At 36.0% G+C, this 22,982-nt stretch overlaps 1 protein-coding gene across 1 annotated transcript in view; it reads right to left on the bottom strand.

Annotated features, from left to right (window-relative positions):
- Positions 1-22,982, bottom strand: part of LOC143228865 (uncharacterized) — a 75,162-nt gene that overhangs the window by 9,746 nt on the left and 42,434 nt on the right. The gene's annotated exons all lie outside the window — the stretch shown is intronic.

The raw sequence follows: 22,982 nt of genomic DNA, 5'->3' as shown, positions 1-22,982 counted from the left end.
AGAGTTAATATCCTATTATTATTCGCGAACTCTTCCAATATTTAGAGCTGACATGAAAGATGGATTCAGGGTGAATGACCTGGAGATATTATCGTCTGTAAAGAAAGATATCATCGTCTGTTTGCCCAAAACCAAGAAAGGGGTGACGAAACGCTCGAAGAAGGTCCTTAGACTGTACGATGAATTATTTTCTGTCCTCGGGTACTCTCTGGGTCCCAGGGGCACTATATTTGAAGTTGTGTTTCTGCCATGACTCAGTAGCTATTGAGACCAAACTTGGCACACGTGGTCAGGTCCCATGGTCGAATGCCATACATTTTTCTATTTTAGATGCGTACTCACTTTGAGGTAGCTACAGACATAAGATTGAATAATAAAGGAGGTTTTTCGGTACGTTTGATCCTCTGCCAATCATAAGGGGTTTGAACTCAGTAGCTCAAAAACAACATCCAAAGCTTTATGTGAACGAAGTTGTGGTTATCCCACTGCAACGAAGTTTTGGATATTATTTTGAAGTTCTCAGTGCCGCTTCAAGCTTTCGTCTTGGGAGATCGTATCTACATTTTTATATTCACAAAACTTTCCAGTGAAGTTTATTAGATGATTGCGTTCACATTATGAAAGCAGATCGTTTTGCAGTGAAATTTGTCGGTTATTACATCTAAATTATGAATATATCAAATACCTCAAAGGGGAGCATCGAGGTTTGTAGTAGTTCAAGGCATGCAAAATAGTCTAGCCTAAAAATACTAAACACACCACTCTGGTTTATTGTATTTTTATATATTTTTAAAGCCATAATTGAACTATAATTAATGTCATGTTAATTAGTGCTTCTACCATACTGGGGGCAGGAATGTTAACTTCAAGAAGTAAGTTTTATCTTACTTACCCTCAAATGGTAGTACCTTATTTTCATTATTTATTTATTTTTTTCATTTTTTTATGTTTATCTTTCTCTTATTTTAACTTGGGAGAACAGTCACCTTTCCACACCTGTTTGCAGGCAGCGAAGGGTGATATAGATGTAGGACGTTGTGGGCTAGAGCACTCTAATTTCTAATTTTATGTGAGACTAGCGAATTGGAGGTAAAGACTGATAGACGGTGTCGGTGTATCCCCACTGCAATGTGGGTCCTATTCGCAGTTACCTCCAAAACCAGGATACATTTTATAATTCCACGTTGTAGCTTGTACCCTAGGATCGTGTTTTGTTTATGGCTTAAAAATTTATAGTTATAATATAATTAATATATATATATATATATACAGTGAAATTAAACAATTACCTTTAAATGAAGTTAAATAAGTAAACAAAATCATGATGAAAGACTGCGTTAGAAACAGCAAATCCCAACATCTGATTAATTATATTACAAACATAAATATGTATTTCTTTTGAGAATAAACTGTGCCTATATTCGTGCGCCATTCATTTCTATTTCTCATTATTACATGGGTAATTGTCAAAGGAACCATCTTTTCTGATTTTCTCTAGAATTGTTGGCCACTTACGAGTAAGATACTTATTTGAATTTATTCAATATGTATCCACTTTGGAACCAAGTGAAATAAGTGAAGAACACAGCTTATGTAGAAACAAGCAAAATGATTGTACACGTGATTCCTTTTATTGTCTCATCACGAAATCATATTGTGGAGGGAAGGGGAAACGAAGCGAATGTATCAGAAGCAAATATTGCTTAAAATTGTGAATATACCGTGACCTTTGGAGATACTCTTGAGCACGTTTAGTTCGAGTATGTTTGCTTGTTTTTTAATTTCGCGCAAAGCCACACCAGGGCTGTCTGTGCTAGCCGTCCCTAATTTAGCAGTGTAAGATTAGAGGGAAGGCAGCTAGTCATCAGCACCCACCGCCAACTCACGAGATATTTTCTTGCCAACGAAAAGTGGGATTGACCATAACATTATAACGCCCCCACGGCTGGGAGGGCGAGCATGTTTGGCGCGACCGGGATTCAAACCCGCGGCCCTCGTATTACGAGTCGAGTGCCTTAACCATGTGTACGTACTTGGTTATTCTCGAAGTTTACCATTAAACGTCCGTGATTCATTTAACTTTCGGATTTTAAAAAGACAGACGTTCTTGGTATTTTTCACAATTGTGCCAAAGGAAGATGAAAAAAGTATTCTAGTGTGAAAAAAGTATAGCAGTTTAAATCGGAATAATTCTATAGAGGGGAAGACGTTCATATTTTGGTATTGGTTATTTTTATAGCAGTAGGCTACCTGCTGCATCTCAACAGAACTCTAGATTTTAGCATTGCAAGCGAGTAGATTAAACCATTGTTTCATTTTGGGATATTATTGGTATTAAGATTTGAGAAAACACATTCAAAACTTCAAAGAAAGAAAGTGGATTGACTGATTTCAAAGTTAAGAGTTATTTAATAATCTTCAGATTGGGAAAATGGTAAAACTAAAATAAGTGTATCACATAATACAGTGGAGCGCCGTTAAGCCGCGGTATTTGGGGGGTCAACCTGCTTAACCGCGGCTTAAACCTTTGTGACTGAAAAGCCGAAGTCGCCAACAGTTCCGCCGAGGAGCCTCATCCGGGCCATTGCGTGATCATTATATCGGATTTTCGAATTAAAAATAATACTTTAATTATTGATCACTTTTTTTCACGGATTTACCGCGGATTAACTTTAATGTATGGAGAGGTGTGATTCGGTAACAATGGCGGCCTCCATAAAGCTGACATAGAGAGCAGATAAGGTAGATTAACGGTCGATTTCTATTGTAATATATTTTATTTATTTCCCAAATTAAAGCAAATCCTTTTTAAATATCCCCTTGAAGTTATAAAGCCAGGATTAAATTCGTAAGCCGCGTTCCCGCGTTTTTACACGTTCTTAAATTAGCGGTGAGCCGCGATAATCCTCGCTCACATCGCTCACAAGACTTGCTACAGCGGCTTAAGCGATGTCGCGGTTTACTGGTCCGCGGCTTAATGGCGCTCCACTGTAATAACAAAAGGCTCGGCTGCATCAGCGTTCGATCGAAATAAAACACCAACATTAACCAAACTCTTCTCTGTGTTTTTTTTCCTTATTTCAAACGATTCGACTGTTTCTTTTAGGTGGGTTAAGGCGCTCGACTCGTAATCTGAGGGTCGCGGGCTCGAATCCCCGTCGCACCAAACATGCTCGCCCTTTCAGCCGTGGGAGCGTTATAATGTGACGATCAATCCCCCTATTCGTTGGGAAAAGAGTAGCCCAAGAGTTGGCGGTGGGTGGTGAGGACTATAATTTAGTCTTACACTGCTAAATTAGGGACGGCTAGCGCAGATAGCCCTCGTATAGCTTTGCGCGAAATTCAAAAACAAACAAACAAATTTCAAATATTCGCACAAAAGATACAACAGAACTAACTGTACCTAGACTAGAAGGAAGACAGCTAGTCAACAATTCTTATTCACAACTCTTACTCTAAGCGAAAAGTAAGATTTGACTGTCACGACCATAACGCATCCGCGGCCCTAAAGAGCGATTTTGCGGCAATGGGATGCAAACTATGAACCCTCATATCCACAGTTAGAATGTATAATCACCAGGTCAAGCGACGCCACACACACAGTTCCAGAGGAATTTTATCCAATGCTTGAACAAAATGTTAAAGTGAACGAAATAAAAACCGCGTTCATCATCTGAGACACATTCAACAACACTACGTGAAACCGATTTAGGTATGCAAAGAAAAAGAACAAATAAGAGAGACCCGGCATGGCCAGGTGGTTAAGGCACTCGATTCGTAATCTGAGGGTCACGGGTTCGGATCCCCGTCGTATCAAATATGCTCACTCCTTCAGCTGTGGTGGCGTCATAAAGTAATGGTCAATCCAACTATTCGTTAGTAAAAGAGTAACCCAAGAGTTGGCGGTGGGTGGTGATGACTAGCTGCCTTCCCTTTAGCCTTACACTGCTAAATTAGAGACGGCTAGCTCAGATAACCCTAGTGTAGCTTTGCGTGAAATCAAAAACAAATAAACAAATAAGAAGGGTGCCATCTTTTTTTAACGTTAAAAACATTACACCTTAATAATCTCAGAACAGATTCAAAATACTTAGTTTTATTTCTTCTTTATCCTCATTTCTAACAAGAAATTTATTTTCTATTAAACGTGAAACACTTTATGTCTGCCTCTGTACTAAAACCTTTCTTTCGCGATGACTAATATGTATTAGACTACATCAGGCTCTTTTACCGTCTGTCAGTGCTCATTATGATACTAGCCAACATGATCTGACATTGGTACCTGTGGGACACGTTCAGTGGCAGTTGTTCTGATTACTTGTCTTGTAAGAAGCGAAAGGTTACTACAGTCGCTTATTTGTACGAGTAAACATCAGCTTTGGCGACTTGTTCTCCGGTCAATTATTGCTTCGTTGTTTCAGAGTAACGCAAAGTAAAACAGACCAAAAGATGTTACAATTAGTTATCAACTAACGTTTTAAGATTCTCACTCGTGATAGAACGAGGAAATTAATCTTCCTTTAATGCCTTGGCCCTCTATAAATTAAACGTTTTTCACAGAATTTTAATTAATTGGACGATTTATCTGCGTTTGAATGGTAGCTGTCTTCGCTTTATCTCGCATTAAAGAAACTCAGCTAATGTCCTCCTAACTTGAAGATTTTTAAGTGAATTAAGAGGCAAACTACAACACATGAATTAAAGGTTAAACTATAAGTAATAGTTGTTGTTTTTTTTAAATAAAGCTGCGGTTCCGCCAGACTAAAATATCAGTTTTTTTCTTATTTCACTCAAGCATTTTTGAATGGATATGCGATATCCGAAAACATTTATTTATACGCCACAATGTTTTAATCAATTATACTGTAAGCAAGGAAAGAAACTATACGTAATTAGATCTTGCAATTAATACAAACATATGTATTACATTACATCTGTTTTAAGAACATGCGCATTATTTGAATACTTTGTTTTGTCTATAATAAGGTAATTCTGGAAAAGAGTTCGAAAATAGTGCAACCATGATAATTTCGATTTAGAGGTGGGGTGGAGAATAAGTGATATAGCTTTAAAGTCATAGGCATACATTTTTTATGTATTTGTGTATATAATTAATAACAAATTAAATGACGCATTTACGGTATACAATACTTTTAACTAACTTATCCACTTACCTATAATGTGGAACTATCGAAGTTAAAACTACCCAAACTATAGTAATAACGAGGCTTAGCTACCCAAATAATGGTAATACCGAGGCCTAGCTACCTAGACTGTTATAATTTCGAGGTATAGATGCCCAGACGATGGTAATAACGAGGCTTAACTACTTTTATTATGCTAATACCGAGGCCCAGTTACCTAGACTGTTATAATTTCGAGGTTTAGATGCCCAGACGATGGTAGTAACGAGGCTTAGCTACTTTTATTATGCTAATACCGAGGCCCAGTTACCTAGACTGTTATAATTTCGAGGTTTAGATGCCCAGACGATGGTAATAACGAGGCTTAGCTACTTTTATTATGCTAATACCGAGGCCCAGTTACCTAGACTGTTATAATTTCGAGGTTTAGATGCCCAGACGATGGTAATAACGAGGCTTAGCTACTTTTATTATGCTAATACCGAGGCCCAGTTACCTAGACTGTTATAATTTCGAGGTTTAGATGCCCAGACGATGGTAATAACGAGGCTTAGCTACTTTTATTATGCTAATACCGAGGCCCAGTTACCTGGACTGTTATAATTTCGAGGTCTAGCTACCCAGACTGTGGTAATAACGAGAACTGAATATTAAGGGTTATAATCCGATGGTGTGGGCTCACATTAATATTAAATATTTAAGATCTTTAATCTGATGTTGTAGGCCCACATTAATACTGAAAATTGAATAACCAAGTGTTATAATTTACTGGTTCTGGCCCACGTTAAAATTAGAAATTGGAGAGCTGAGGTGGCGAGTGGCATTTCTTTAGTTTTCTTTTTTTAATAATGAATTTTGTAAGTAGAGATCCTGATTGAGTCACGCGAAAGAATGTTTGTATTTACTGTTACGAATTTTCTGCTTTCGCTTTGCATACAAGTATGAAGTCAATGGGTGTCGTGAGGGGACAGAAAGTTTGGTAAGCGATGTTTATTTTCCGAATGGAAGGCAGTTATATATATAATCCAAGTACGTACGCATACTTACATTACTTTTCTAGGCCCCCAGTTTAGCGGTAACTCATAACGTAATTGGCATGGCACAGATAGACCATTGTGTGGCTTTGCGCTTAACGGCAAACAAGTAATATTATAATACCACGACGCGCTATTCGTTATGGAATTTATTAAAATGAAAAAAAGAAACTCATGTGAGTTAGACTTAAGTTGTATTTCAGTTGATAAGCATTTCGTCTATTTGAAAAAAAAAAAAAAGTCGTAAAATAAGTCGAAATGAAATCAAGGTACGTACAATAAATTGTTAATCTCGCGCTAAGCTTCACGAGAGCCTTTTGCACTAGCTGTCCCTAATTTTGAAGACAGCCAAGAGGGAAGGCAATTAGCTAACCTCACAAGCCGCTAACTCTTGAGCGTCTCCTTTACTAACAAATAGTGTAATTGATTGGGACATAATAACGACTCCCACGGCTGAAAGAGCGAACATGTTCGATCAATGAATTCCATCCCACGGAGCTATAAATAAAAACGATTTTTCAGATTCAAGAAGAAAAAAAAAACACAGCAATAAAGCTCTTACGTCACAGACAAAAGTAACAAATCAGCCTCGAGGATTTTAGAAACTTAAAAAAACAAAAACAGCTTTCTTCTTTTTTAACTAAATCTTACGTCTGTTGATATCAATACATTTAAGTTAGATTTATTGATAATAACGAAGAAGAAAAACTATTACAAACGTAACGCCGGAGAACCAGTTAATCAACTTTAACGTTTCATGTCAAGTCAATGGGTGTCGTGAGGGGGCAGAAAGTTTCGGCTTAAAATAGGGGTGCTAAGGCGTAACCGAGAAGAAAAAAATACTGTTTCTGTGACTTTAGTCTGAAACCATTATTTGACAAAGTTTTTTTTTTTTTTAAATAATAACTGGCGAACCGCTGGACTGATTGTCACCAAACTTAGTATATACCCTTAGGCCTTCCAGGAGAGGGTAATGCGGGATGGACATTCCGATCTCTCTCTCTTCTATACCGTAATTCTTCTCTGGGTAGGTCAGCTTGTAAAGATAAATTAAGACAACTGCTCTTACAGCTGTCTGAATATAAAATCATAGCCAGAGATAAAAATTGGCCAATTTTAGGATGAAACGTGGAGGAAGAGGTGTAGTGGGTGCATGACAGGAACTATCAAAATAATCACTACTTCAGAACTGCTTAATTATCACCGTGTATATATATTCTAATACAGACAAGTACGTCTCAATGTGTGGCTGTTATACCTAAACCAGTTTCGTCTGCTTGAATTTAAGATAAGCCTAATCTAAAGCCGCCACAATGGACATCTTTGTTCATATCCTCTCAAAAATTATATACGCATGCAGTATTAATGTAGTACGTGTTTCCACTAAACGATTTTATATTGGCTTGTTTCTCAAGTTTAAAAAGGAAGTTATTCCATTTTACCTCTAGTTTTATTGTGTTTGATGAATACAGCATGTAATAAAGTATCAGAAAACAGCCCTAAAGCTTTCTCAACATCTTCCTTTTTGATGAAAAACAATTGCAAAATTATCCTCTTTCGGCCCTGATATTGACACGACCTCGTTATTAGCACGGTCTGGATAGCTGAACCTCACTATTATCATAAGTTGGGTAGCTAAACCTTGGTAATTACAACAATCCATGCATCTGAGCCTCGGTATTTGCATAAGCATGGTAGCTAAGCCTCGTTATTACCAAAGTCTGGGTAGCTAAGCCTCGTTGTTACTATAATTTAGGTAACTAAGCCTCAGTATTAGCATAATCAGAATAGCTTAGCCTCGTTGCTACCACAGTCTGGGGTAGCTAAACCTCGGTATTACAACAATCTAGGTAGCTAAACCTCGGTGTTACAACAATTATTGTCCTAATTTGGGTAGTTAAGCCTCGTTATTACTTCAATTTAAGTAGATGAGCCTCGGTATTAGAATAATCAGCGTAGCAAAGCCTCGTTATTACCATAGTCTGGGGTAGCTAAACCTCGGTATTACAACAATCTAGGTGGTTAAGCCTCGTTATTACCATAGTCTGGGGTAGCTAAACCTCGGTATTACAACAATCTAGGTAGCTAAGCCTCGTTATTACCACAGTCTGGGGTAGCTAAACCTCGGTATTACAACAATCTAGGTAGCTAAGCCTCGTTATTACCACAGTCTGGGGTAGCTAAACCTCGGTATTACAACAATCTAGGTAGCTAAGCCTCGTTATTACCACAGTCTGGGGTAGCTAAACCTCGGTATTACAACAATCTAGGTGGTTAAGCCTCGTTATTACCATAGTCTGGGGTAGCGAAACCTCGGTATTACAACAATCTAGGTGGTTAAGCCTCGTTATTACCACAGTCTGGGGTAGCTAAACCTCGGTATTACAACAATCTAGGTAGCTAAACCTCGGTGTTACAACAATTATTATCATAATTTGGGTAGTTAAGCCTCGTTATTACTTCAATTTAAGTAGATGAGCCTCGGTATTAGAATAATCAGCGTAGCAAAGCCTCGTTATTACCACAGTCTGGGGTAGCTAAACCTCGGTATTACAACAATCTAGGTGGTTAAGCCTCGTTATTACCATAGTCTGGGGTAGCTAAACCTCGGTATTACAACAATCTAGGTGGTTAAGCCTCGTTATTACCATAGTCTGGGGTAGCTAAACCTCAGTATTACAACAATCTAGGTTGCTAAGCCTCGTTCTTACCACAGTCTGGGGTAGCTAAACCTCGGTATTACAACAATCTTGGTAGCTAAGCCTCGTTCTTACCACAGTCTGGGGTAGCTAAACCTCGGTATTACAACAATCTAGGTAGCTAAGCCTCGTTATTACCACAGTCTGGGGTAGCTAAACCTCGGTATTACAACAATCTAGGTAGCTAAGCCTCGTTATTACCACAGTCTGGGGTAGCTAAACCTCGGTATTACAACAATCTAGGTTGCTGAGCCTCGTTCTTACCACAGTCTGGGGTAGCTAAACCTCAGTATTACAACAATCTAGGTAGCTAAGCCTCGTTCTTACCACAGTCTGGGGTAGCTAAACCTCGGTATTACAACAATCTAGGTAGCTAAGCCTCGTTCTTACCACAGTCTGGATATCTAAGCCTCAGTATAATAAGAAAATCATGTGTTTCGTTTTCCCGTTTTCATCTTTCTTTCGCCTAAAGCATTGAGATTTTGTTCAAAAGGTGAAATAAAACCGCTCTTTTAGCAACTGTGTTATTTAATTTCACTTTCTAAAGAATGTACCCAGTGTATCCTTCTGATGTTAAGGGTATGAGCACAGTTTTCATATAAATATTTTCCTTTTTAACACATTAACCTTCACAAAATATTTAGTTACTAAAAATAAAATGACAGTTTTTGTATTTCACGTCTACTTCACTAAAACGCTTGACTAGAATTCTAAATATTTATATTGATTAAGAGGCAACTATACTTTAAAACCTGATGAGACAGTTTTCTTTAACTTATCCAAATGAAATTAGTTAAGGTAATGCTTAATAAAACAAACAATTCTTAGTAATTTTCTTTGTCTGGTTGACATTCACACTAACGTTTTCACTGACAGAAAGGTGACATTTTGTTAAGTGATCATTTTAAACGACGCATCCGTCATCCGGCGAGGAGCAGCCGTCAGAGTGGCGCCTTCCTTTTTATTCGATTTATCTCCACTGTTCCTAGTGGATATCTAACTGCGGTCGGTTTGAATCAACCGACTGCACTCCTCAGAAATATAATGACATCTACGGTCATTGCTTAAGAAGGATATTAAACAGGGTGGATTTTTGGAAGGAGGTAATTAGTCAGTTATCGAATATGCGCGAACACTGCCTACGTTATTGTCACCCACAGAACCATCATGTCTGACTGAAGGAGTGGAACGTAGTTACGAGCTTGGGGTGACCGTCTCTTTGAACGCTGGTCTTTTTCTGCATGTGACAAAACCAATGCGTTTGTTTTTGTTTTGTTTGTTTGCTTTTGAATTTCGCACAAAGCTACTCGAGGGCTATCTGTGCTAGCCGTCCCTAATTTAGCAGTGGAAGACTAGAGGGAAGGCAGCTAGTCATCATCACCCACCGCCAACTCTTGGGCTACTCTTTTACCAACGAAAAGTGGGATTGACAGTTACATTATAACGCCCCCACGGCTGGGAGGGCGAGCATGTTTGGCGCGACTCGGACGCGAACCCGCGACCCTCAGATTACAAAGCGCACGCCTTAACGCGCTAGGCCATGCCAGGCCCAAAACCAATGCGATAGTTCTACGGACTGTGTGAAACTCCAGTCCTCGGTGGAGATGAGTTTACGTTATATAAACGTGCATGTGTGACGAGGGTTAGAGCAGCTCTAAATATGTAATATTTGTACAGATATTTGTTTGGTTTCTGGTAGGTGCAAAGCTAGAGAAAAGTCTAAGTGTTCTCACTACGGGCATCGAAACCCGATTTCTAGAGTTATAAGCTTGGAGAGTTACTGCTGAGTCTGTGTGGGAGAAGGGCATTTAAACAGGGGCATGTGATTAAAACTTTGAGATCAAATCAACCCCACTACAAAAACATTTACTGAGCGAAAAGTACGACGTAGAGAGAGAAGAGCATATCGAGTTTTTGTTCAAGTTCAATGAAGCCTCTTTTCCTGTAACAAGTTTCAAAGGTTCTTGTCTGTAACAAATCCACACTTTTCATTCATTTTTTTAAAGAGAGTAAATATAATATAACAGATGATATTATGTATATCTTTCTTATAACAAACTAGTGATATTCATCGTCAGCGTGTTTAGGGTCAACGTAACACCGAGGTTTCGGTCACCGATTCTACAAAAACACGCTCTGCCCTTTGGTGCTAATGGTTTCTTGTAAGATTGACCATCAAATCCCACTGTTCGGTTAGATAGGGGTAGCCCAAGGGGTGATGGTAGGACTATTGACTAATCTCTGTATCTCTAGTCTGAAAGTTTAAAATTAGGGACTGCTATGTAACTTCGAGTGAGCGCTCTGAGCAAACAGGGTGGTTATGGTGTTTTCGACTGACGGTAGGTTTTACACCATCAAGGTGACCATTGCTAAGCTCCAAGTGCTCCCACTATGGAATTAAAGCTTAAAATCTCTGCCCATTAATAATAAACACTTAAAACAAAGTTATTGTTAAAAAAAAAAAACAAGTGGTTGTCATGGTAATTATTTTCATTCCGTGGGCTTACATTATTTTCCGAAGAACCTTCAAGTTCCATTTACCTTCTTAAATATAAAACAGTTATTTAAAAACTGTTTTGTTAATGCTTCGTAAGTTTGTTCATTTTCAACATATTATATATATAATGTAACACTTTTTAATGCTAATAAAAAGCCACTATATTGTTTACGTGTATGATATCATTATTGAAAGGAACAATGGGCTTAAGTAGTTGAAGAAAACAAGGGGCTGAGACAATTAAATTAAACAATGGATTGAGGTAGTTTAAAGAAAACGATGAACTGAGATAATTAAAAGAAACAATGGATTGAGTTACTTTAAAGAAACAATGGACTGAGGCAGTTACAAACCACTGATTGAGGTAATTAAATTAAACAATGGACTAAGGTAGTTACAAATTACTGACTGAGATAGTTACAAACTACTGACTGAGGTAATTAAATCGAACAATGGGCTGAGGTAGTTACAAACTACTGACTGAGGTAATTAAATCAAACAATGGACTGAAATAGTTACAAACTACTGACTGAGGTAATTAAATCAAACAATGGACTGAAGTAGTTACAAACTACTGACTGAGGTAATTAAATCGAACAATGGGCTGAGGTAGTTACAAACTATTGACTGAGGTAATTAAACCAAACAATGGACTGAGATAGTCACAAACTACTGACTGGGGTAATTAAATCAAACAATGGACTGAAGTAGTTACAAACTACTGACTGAGGTAATTAAATCAAACAATGGACTGAGGTACAAAACAAAAGAATCGAAAGATTTCATTGGAGTGTTTGTTTGTTCATTTCTTGAATATTGCTCAAAGCTACACGAGGGCTATCTGCACTAGCCGTCCATGATTTAGCAATGCAAGACTAGAGGGAAGGCAGCTAGTCATTACCATCCACCGCCAACTTTTGGGCTACGCTTTTAACCGCCGAATAATGGGATTGACCGTCACATTAAAAGGCGACATGTTTGCTGTGACGGCGATTCGAACCCAAGATCTTAGGATTACGAGTCGAGCGCCCTAACCACCTGGCCATGCCGGGCCTGTTCATCAGAGTGAAAGAAAGAGAATGAACAGGATAATTAAATAAACCAAACTAAAACAAACAGTTAAAATAATGACTGATTATTGAGATTAAAAAACTAGAGAAAAATAAAACTTATATTAACAGGTAAAACTTGAAGAACTATACCACTCTGATCGGCCGATATGTTGAGGAAACGTGACAGGAGATGGCTTCTCTGGTCAACCAGTACAGCTATAGTTTCTTTAATACAAGAAGGATATTAACCAGTGCAGCTATAGTATCTTTCTTTAATACAAGAAGGATATTAACCAGTACAGCTATAGTATCTTTCTTTAATACAAGAAGGATATTAACTAGTACAGCTATAGTATCTTTCTTTAATACAAGTAGGATATTAACCAATACAGCTATAGTTTCTTTATTTAATACAAGAAGGATATTAACCAGTACAGCTATAGTATCTTTATTTAATACAAGAAGGATATTAACCAGTACAGCTATAGTATCTTCTTTAATACAAGAAGGATATTAACTAGTACAGCTATAGTATCTTTCTTTAATACAAGAAGGATATTAACCAGTACAGCTATAGTATCTTTATTTAATACAAGAAGGATATTAACTAGTGCAGCTATAGTATCTTTCTTTAATACAAGAAGGATATTAACCAGTTCAGCTATAGTATCTTCTTTAATACAAGAAGGATATTAACCAGTTCAGCTATAGTATCTTCTTTAATACAAGAAGAATATTAACTAGTACAGCTATAGTATCTTTCTTTAATACAAGAAGGATATTAACCCATACAGCTATAGTTTCTTTCTTTAATACAAGAAGGATATTAACCAGTACAGCTATAGTTTCTTCATTTAATATAAGAAGGATATTAACCAGTACAGCTATAGTATCTTTCTTTAATACAAGAAGGATATTAACCAGTACAGCTATAGTATCTTTCTTTAATACAAGAAGGATATTAACCAGTACAGCTATAGTTTCTTTCTTTAATACAAGAATGATATTAACTAGTACAGCTATAGTTTCTTTCTTTAATACAAGAAGGATATTAACCAATACAGCTATAGTATCTTTCTTTAATACAAGAAGGATATTAACTAGTACAGCTATAGTTTCTTTCTTTAATACAAGAAGGATATTAACCAATACAGCTATAGTTTCTTTCTTTAATACAAGAAGGATATTAACCAGTACAGCTATAGTATCTTCCTTTAATACAAGAAGGATATTAACTAGTACAGCTATAGTATCTTTCTTTAATACAAGAAGGATATTAACAATTACAGCTATAGTATCTTTCTTTAATACAAGAAGGATATTAACCAGTACAGCTATAGTTTCTTTATTTAATATAAGAAGGATATTAACCAGTACAGCTATAGTTTCTTTCTTTAATACAAGTAGGATATCAACCAGTACAGCTATAGTTTCTTTCTTTAATACAAGAAGGATATTAACTAGTACAGCTATAGTATCTTTCTTTAATACATGAAGGATATTAACCAATACAGCTATAGTTTCTTTCTTTAATAGAAGAAGGATATTAACCAGTACAGCTATAGTTTCTTTCTTTAATACAAGAAGGATATTAACCAGTACAGCTATAGTATCTTTCTTTAATACGAAAAGGATATTAACTAGTACAGCTATAGTATCTTTCTTTAATACAAGAAGGATATTAACCAGTACAGCTATAGTTTCTTTATTTAATATAAGAAGGATATTAACTAGTACAGCTATAGTATCTTTCTTTAATACAAGAATGATATTAACCATTACAGCTATAGTATCTTTCTTTAATACAAGAAGGATATTAACCAGTACAGCTATAGTTTCTTTATTTAATATAAGAAGGATATTAACTAGTACAGCTATAGTTTCTTTCTTTAATACAAGAAGGATATTAACTAGTACAGCTATAGTTTCTTTCTTTAATACAAGTAGGATATTAACCAATACAGCTATAGTTTCTTTCTTTAATACAAGAAGGATATTAACCAGTAGAGCTATAGTATCTTTCTTTAATACAAGAAGGATATTATCCAATACAGCTATAGTTTCTTTATTTAATATAAGAAGGATATTAACTAGTACAGCTATAGTATCTTTCTTTAATACAAGAATGATATTAACCATTACAGCTATAGTATCTTTCTTTAATACAAGAAGGATATTAACCAGTACAGCTATAGTTTCTTTATTTAATATAAGAAGGATATTAACCAGTACAGCTATAGTTTCTTTATTTAATATAAGAAGGATATTAACTAGTACAGCTATAGTTTCTTTCTTTAATACAAGAAGGATATTAACTAGTACAGCTATAGTTTCTTTCTTTAATACAAGTAGGATATTAACCAATACAGCTATAGTTTCTTTCTTTAATACAAGAAGGATATTAACCAGTAGAGCTATAGTATCTTTCTTTAATACAAGAAGGATATTATCCAATACAGCTATAGTTTCTTTATTTAATATAAGAAGGATATTAACTAGTACAGCTATAGTATCTTTCTTTAATACAAGAAGGATATTAACTAGTACAGCTATAGTATCTTTCTTTAATACAAGTAGGATATTAACCAATACAGCTATAGTTTCTTTATTTAATATAAGAAGGATATTAACCAGTACAGCTATAGTATCTTTCTTTAATGCAAGTAGGATATTAACCAATACAGCTATAGTTTCTTTATTTAATATAAGAAGGATATTAACCAGTACAGCTATAGTATCTTTCTTTAATACAAGAAGGATATTAACCAGTACAGCTATAGTTTTTTTCTTTAGTGCAAGAAGGATATCAACCAATACAGTTGTGGTTTCCTTTTAAGACAAGCAGGGTATCAATTATTACAGTTGTAGTTTTTTTTTAAGACAAGCAGGGTATCAAATAACACAGTTGTAGTTTCTTTTTCAGATAAGAAGGGTATCAAATAACACAGTTGTAGTTTCTTTTTAAGACAAGCAGGGTATCAATTAATACAGTTGTAGTTTCTTTTTCGGGCAAGAAGAGTATCAATTAATACAGTTGTAGTTTCTTTTTCAGACAAGAAGGGTATCAATTATTACAGTTGTAGTTTCTTTATCAGACAAGCAGGGTATCAATTAATACAGTTGTAGTTTCTTTTGAAGACAAGAAGGGTATCAAATAACACAGTTGTAGTTTCTTTTTAAGACAAGCAGGGTATCAAATAACAGAGTTGTAGTTTCTTTTTAAGACAAGCAGGGTATCAATTAAAACAGTTGTAGTTTTTTTTTCGGGCAAGAAGGGTATCAAATAACACAGGTGTAGTTTCTTTTTAAGACAAGCAGGGTATCAAATAACACAGTTGTAGTTGCTTTATCAGACAAGAAGGGTATCAATTAATACAGTTGTAGTTTCTTTATCAGACAAGAAGGGTATCAAATAACACATATGTAGTTTCTTTTTAAGACAAGCAGGGTATTAATTAATACAGTTGTAGTTGCTTTATCAGACAAGAAGGGTATCAATTAATACAGTTGTAGTTTCTTTTGAAGACAAGCAGGGTATCAAATAACACAGGTGTAGTTTCTTTATCAGACAAGCAGGGTATCAATTAATACAGTTGTAGTTTCTTTTTAAGACAAGCAGGGTATCAAATAACACAGTTGTAGTTGCTTTATCAAACAAGAAGGGTATCAATTAATACAGTTGTAGTTTCTTTTGAAGACAAGCAGGGTATCAAATAACACAGGTGTAGTTTCTTTTTAAGACAAGCAGGGTATTAATTAATACAGTTGTAGTTGCTTTATCAGACAAGAAGGGTATCAATTAATACAGTTGTAGTTTCTTTTTAAGACAAGCAGGGTATCAAATAACACAGTTGTAGTTGCTTTATCAAACAAGAAGGGTATCAATTAATACAGTTGTAGTTTCTTTTTAAGACAAGCAGGGTATCAAATAACACAGTTGTAGTTGCTTTATCAAACAAGAAGGGTATCAATTAATACAGTTGTAGTTTCTTTTGAAGACAAGCAGGGTATCAAATAACACAGGTGTAGTTTCTTTATCAAACAAGAAGGGTATCAATTAATACAGTTGTAGTTTCTTTATCAAACAAGAAGGGTATCAATTAATACAGTTGTAGTTTCTTTTGAAGACAAGCGGGGTATCAAATAACACAGTTGTAGTTTCTTTATCAAACAAGAAGGGTTTCAATTAATACAGTTGTAGTTTCTTTTGAAGACAAGCAGGGTATCAAATAACACAGGTGTAGTTTCTTTATCAAACAAGAAGGGTATCAATTAATACAGTTGTAGTTTCTTTATCAAACAAGAAGGGTATCAATTAATACAGTTGTAGTTTCTTTTGAAGACAAGCGGGGTATCAAATAACACAGTTGTAGTTTCTTTATCAGACAAGCAGGGTATCAATTAATACAGTTGTAGTTTCTTTATCAGACAAGCAGGGTATCAATTAATACAGTTGTAGTTTCTTTTGAAGACAAGCGGGGTATCAAATAACACAGTTGTAGTTTCTTTATCAGACAAGCAGGGTATCAAATAACACAGTTGTAGTTTCTTTTTAAGACAAGCAGGGTATCAAATAACACAGTTGTAGTTGCTTTTATCAAACAAGAAGGGTATCAATTAATACAGTTGTAGTTTCTTTTGAAGACAAGAAGGGTATCAAATAACACAGTTGTAGTTTCTTTATCAAACAAGAAGGGTATCAATTAATACAGTTGTAGTTTCTTTTGAAGACAAGCGGGGTATCAAATAACACAGTTGTAGTTTCTTTATCAGACAAGCAGGGTATCAAATAACACAGTTGTAGTTTCTTTTGAAGACAAGCAGGGTATCAAATAACACAGTTGTAGTTGCTTTATCAAACAAGAAGGGTATCAATTAATACAGTTGTAGTTTCTTTTGAAGACAAGAAGGGTATCAAATAACACAGTTGTAGTTTCTTTATCAAACAAGAAGGGTATCAATTAATACAGTTGTAGTTTCTTTTGAAGACAAGCAGGGTATCAAATAACACAGTTGTAGTTTCTTTATCAGACAAGCAGGGTATCAATTAATACAGTTGTAGTTTCTTTATCAGACAAGCAGGGTATCAATTAATACAGTTGTAGTTTCTTTTGAAGACAAGCGGGGTATCAAATAACACAGTTGTAGTTTCTTTATCAGACAAGCAGGGTATCAAATAACACAGTTGTAGTTGCTTTATCAAACAAGAAGGGTATCAATTAATACAGTTGTAGTTTCTTTTTAAGACAAGCAGGGTATCAATTAATACAGTTGTAGTTTCTTTTTCAGACAAGAAGTGTATCAAATAACACAGTTGTAGTTTCTTTATCAAACAAGAAGGGTATCAATTAATACAGTTGTAGTTTCTTTTGAAGACAAGCGGGGTATCAATTAATACAGTTGTAGTTTCTTTATCAAACAAGCAGGGTATCAAATAACACAGTTGTAGTTGCTTTATCAAACAAGAAGGGTATCAATTAATACAGTTGTAGTTTCTTTTTAAGACAAGCAGGGTATCAATTAATACAGTTGTAGTTTCTTTTCAGACAAGAAGTGTATCAAATAACACAGTTGTAGTTTCTTTATCAAACAAGAAGGGTATCAATTAATACAGTTGTAGTTTCTTTTGAAGACAAGCGGGGTATCAATTAATACAGTTGTAGTTTCTTTTTAAGACAAGCAGGGTATCAAATAACACAGTTGTAGTTGCTTTATCAAACAAGAAGGGTATCAATTAATACAGTTGTAGTTTCTTTATCAAACAAGAAGGGTATCAATTAATACAGTTGTAGTTTCTTTATCAGACAAAAAGGGTATCAATTAATACAGTTGTAGTTTCTTTATCAAACAAGAAGGGTTTCAATTAATACAGTTGTAGTTTCTTTATCAGACAAAAAGGGTATCAATTAATACAGTTGTAGTTTCTTTATCAAACAAGAAGGGTATCAATTAATACAGTTGTAGTTTCTTTATCAGACAAAAGGGTATCAATTAATACAGTTGTAGTTTCTTTATCAAACAAGAAGGGTTTCAATTAATACAGTTGTAGTTTCTTTATCAGACAAAAAGGGTATCAATTAATACAGTTGTAGTTTCTTTATCAGACAAAAGGGTATCAATTAATACAGTTGTAGTTTCTTTATCAGACAAAAGGGTATCAATTAATACAGTTGTAGTTTTTAAAAGACAAGCAGGGTATCAATCACTCAGTTTAGTTTGCTATAGCTTAACCATCACAGCAATTCCCTACCCACATATAACAACTGTAGAAGAAACACCGTATCAAAGACTGTTGTATTACCTGGATTACAGATGATTATATATTTATCAACTAGGATATCGGAACGACAGTTCATTGGATACTCGTCATAACTATCGTCACTTTTCCATACACAGATTTTAAACAATATGAACTTCTGGTAACTTCATTTTGTAAACCAGGTTTTACTAAATTGTAAGTTTGTCCTACACAGCTAGTCTTGATGAAAATTTGATAGTAATAAAAACCCCTACTGCTTGACGTAATAATTGAAATGTGAAATACAAGTAATTTTCAAATTAATCTTATTGTTTGTTTGCTTTTTAATTTCGCGCAAAGCTACACGAGGGCTATCTGAGGTAGCCATCTTTAATTTAGTAGTGTAAGACTAGAGGGAAGGCAGCTACTCATGAACACCCACCGCCAACTCTTTGGCTACTCTTTTACCAACTAACAGTGGGATTGATCTTAACATTATAACGCCTCCACGACTGAAAAGACGAGCATGTTTGGTGTGATGGGGGTCAAATTCATCTAAGCCAGTGTTTAAACGTTTAGAACAATGAGACGTATTGACGTTACGTGATATCAATTATGACGAAGTAATAACAAAAATGTCCATAGGAGACTTATCGCCCGATATTATTGGGTTAAAATGTTTGTTTGTTTGTTTGTTTTGAATTTCATGCAAAGCTACTCGAGGGCTATCTGCGCTAGCTGTCCCTAATTTAGCAGTGTAAGACTAGAGGGAAGGCAGCTAGTCATCACCACCCGCCACCAACTCTTGGGCTACTCTTTTACCAACGAACAGTGGGATTGACCGTCAAATTATATCGCCCTAACGGCTGGAAGAGCGAGCATGTTCGGTGCGACTGGGATTCGAATCCGCGACCCTCGGATTACACGTCGAACGCCTTAACTCACTTGTCCATGCCAGGCCCGGTTAAAAAGTAAAACATGCGACAGGCATCGCAAAAACAAATGGTCCTCAATGAACAACAAAGTTTCACATATATATACATACAAGTAAATGCAGTTCAGCAGCTGTTTTTTAACACTGGTCTCAGTTCTCAACTAGAGGCAGCTGAGAACTGACATAAATATTGAAGAAACTGCTGGTAAACTGCTTTTACTTTTAATAACAACTGCACCTAATATATTCGTAACTTAGGTAAAATAGGATCATATGAAGACAAAACCACGCAGAAAAACTCGGTGATAGTGAGAACTGAAACTATAAACATTGATAAGGTAGTGTAATTTGAAACAAGCTAAACTAAACAATTATGTGTAGGAACACTATTAAGCCGAATAAATAAAACTGAAAATAAACTTAAGTTATGTAACACAGAATAAGAGGAACCACACTTATAAATGTTGATAAGTTGGGGAAAAAATGGAATTTAGAAAAGTTAAACATAACTTAAGGACAAAAATCGCGACATAAAAATATTGATAAGTTTGGGCGATATGAAAGCTAATTGAATGTAAACACGTTCAATAGAGCTAACAATAACAACTGCTAACAGAAACATTCGTATATTAGATAGAACCAAATCAACCGTAATCTGAAACAACTTAAAACAGTAACAGCAAGATATTATTTCGAGTTATGACGTATCTTCTACTTAACGCCTCTGTTTGTGGTGTCATGTCCGCTTTTTGGTGTTCTGTAAACTTATTTCGCAAAGCAAAACATGAATCGAGTTGCTTTCTACTTTAAGTATTTCCTCCGTGACACGGAGATGTACATGAAACGTTTTCTAAATGGCACATTGTCGATGGTTTCGTATTGGTTTGAGACCTGACTGTGTATTACTCGAGTTGGTCGAAGCTACTGAGGATAGGAATCACTTTCGGCACCGCAGGCTATATTTGGTTAGAACAATAAGGGGGTTGAATTAGGAATAATTGTGGCCCCACTCGGCCCAGTTCTGTGTCAATATCCAAGAGCTGCAACTAAAGGTTCTAGCTACGTACAGGATAAACCTGCTGTGGTCTCTGGCACGTGATAAAACGTGGGAACTCGCCAGACGAAAGGATAGCTATTGGGTTCGTGTTCGCTACTCTGTTTTCCATAGCCCGAAGATGCTGCAAGCGATTTCTTTATCCCACTGCAAAACAGCAGTGACGAATGATTTAACAACGAAACCGATACACTACAGCGATATACGTAATGGATAGTTTGGCTGTCGGTAAGCGAGATAACTCAGGGTTCATAAACGGTCAGAGCAATGCCAGAGACGTATTACAAATTACCCCTAGCTCCGTTTTTTTCTGCCATTAAGGCAGGGGAGATAATTAAATACGACTTATGGGGCGTAAAGAGCCTCAATAAAAAATAGTTTTTTTTTTTTTTTTTTAATTTATCTTATGAATCGATGTCGGCTGGCCGATATATATATATTTATATATACATATGAAAAACTTTATAGTATTCTAGCTACAACAAGGATAGGCCTCCGTTACAATAACAGCCTAGCAGTTATGCAAATCAGACATCTGATGATTCGCCATGTGAAGTGTGGCACGTATTGCTTATGTTTTGTACAAGGTTGTTTCATACAGTCTTGTCTCACGTGTTACTATTCCGTAGATCAAGATTTAAATTACTTCAAGACGTCCACGAGCTATGAGTGAACATGCAAAAGACAATTTTGTGATGTTTCATCCACGCGCGTGGGAGGGAGATGGCATTAAGAGGAATGAAACGAACAGAGGCTGGCCAATCAGAAGACGGTGTTGTAAAATGGCTACAAAGGTCTCAAAATTAAAATTAGCGAAACGTAAAATCACTTTTGAGTAATAAGTAAAATTACATCGTGAACTGTAAAGATAGGTAAATGAATAATACGATGTAAGTAAAATTACAGTTTCATCAAAGGTTGAACTTCAACATATCCAAAGGTCACTTTAAACTGAAGCCCATCCTGACGCCATATGTCGTTCAAATAAATGAAACCCTTTGTTATGAAATAAAACAAACGTTGGATTGAAAAGGACATGTCAAATGTTGACATTGGTTTTTATTTACATCTGATATCGTTCCGTTAATTTATCTCTCGAAGTTGGTATTCCACCATTTACCACAGTCACTTACTGATGTGATTAGCACAACAAGTAATAAGATGTTCCAGAAAGACGATAATACGAATTCGAAAGAAAAAGATATGAATATTACTAAACCTTTCCTCCTTCTGAGAAGAGCCCGGGCTGGCCACGAGGTTAAGGCACTCGACTCGTAATCTGAGGGTCGCGGGTTCGAATACCTGTTACACCAAACATACGTCCTTTCAACCGTGGGAGCATTATAATGTCGCGGGCAAGCTTATTATTTGTTGGTAAAAGAGTAACGCAAGAATTGGCGGTGGGTGGTGATGACTAGCTGCCTTCCATCTAGATTTTCACTGCTAATTAGGGACGCAGATAGCCCTCGTGTGCCTTTGCACGAAATTCATAAAAACAAACAAAAATTCAAGTCTTAACCTGTTATAGATTTCACTACTTGCACGTGAACACATGACTATATTATAAACCCCTGTGTCAGTACTTATTGCTTTCGTAAGTGAACCCTCTACTTTTGGTTATATATCAAAGTTGATGAAGACAAATCAGTGTTCTGTTGGAACACGTGGCACGTTCGTTACGTCATTCTTCTTGTAAATCGTTGTCAACAACTCTGTTAGTTTGAACAGTTTGCTTGTTTTGTGAATTTCGCACAAAGCTACATGAGGGCTAACTGTGCTAGCCGTCCCTAATTTAGCAGCGTAAGACTAGAGGGAAGGCAGCTAGTTATCAGCACCCACCGCCAACTCTTGGGCTACTCTTTTACCAACGCATAGTGGGATTGACAGCTGAAAGGGCGAGCATGTTTGGCGCGACGGGGATGCGAACCCGCGCCCCTCAGATTACGTGTCGAACGCCTTAACACGCTTGGCCATGCCGGGCCCAGTTTGAACACAGATTGAGTAAACATTAACCACCGACTATTCCAGGTACTGAATATGTTTTTAACACTACATTTAATAAATATCGAGGGTAAGAACGGTACAGAATTTTCAACAGTCTCGTAAACCATAAAGGTTAAATAAGTCAGTTTTCGATCGTTACTTCGTAATATATTAAGCATCCACTTGCTCAAAATTCTTCACTTTTACGCAATGCATTATTAATTCACTACGTTAAGAAGAACAGCAAATAATATATTCGCGTTTTAGTTCAAACTTTATTCGGAATGAAAATGTTTATGAAAAGAATGGAAACCAACAGAAGGTAAAGTGGGATATAAAGTTTCGTT

This window comes from Tachypleus tridentatus, chromosome 10, assembly GCF_004210375.1.
Source record: "Tachypleus tridentatus isolate NWPU-2018 chromosome 10, ASM421037v1, whole genome shotgun sequence".
NCBI classification, from domain to species: Eukaryota; Metazoa; Arthropoda; class Merostomata; order Xiphosura; family Limulidae; genus Tachypleus; species Tachypleus tridentatus.
Note: the sequence above shows the minus strand (reverse complement) of the source record. Positions and strands in the feature narration are given on the sequence as shown.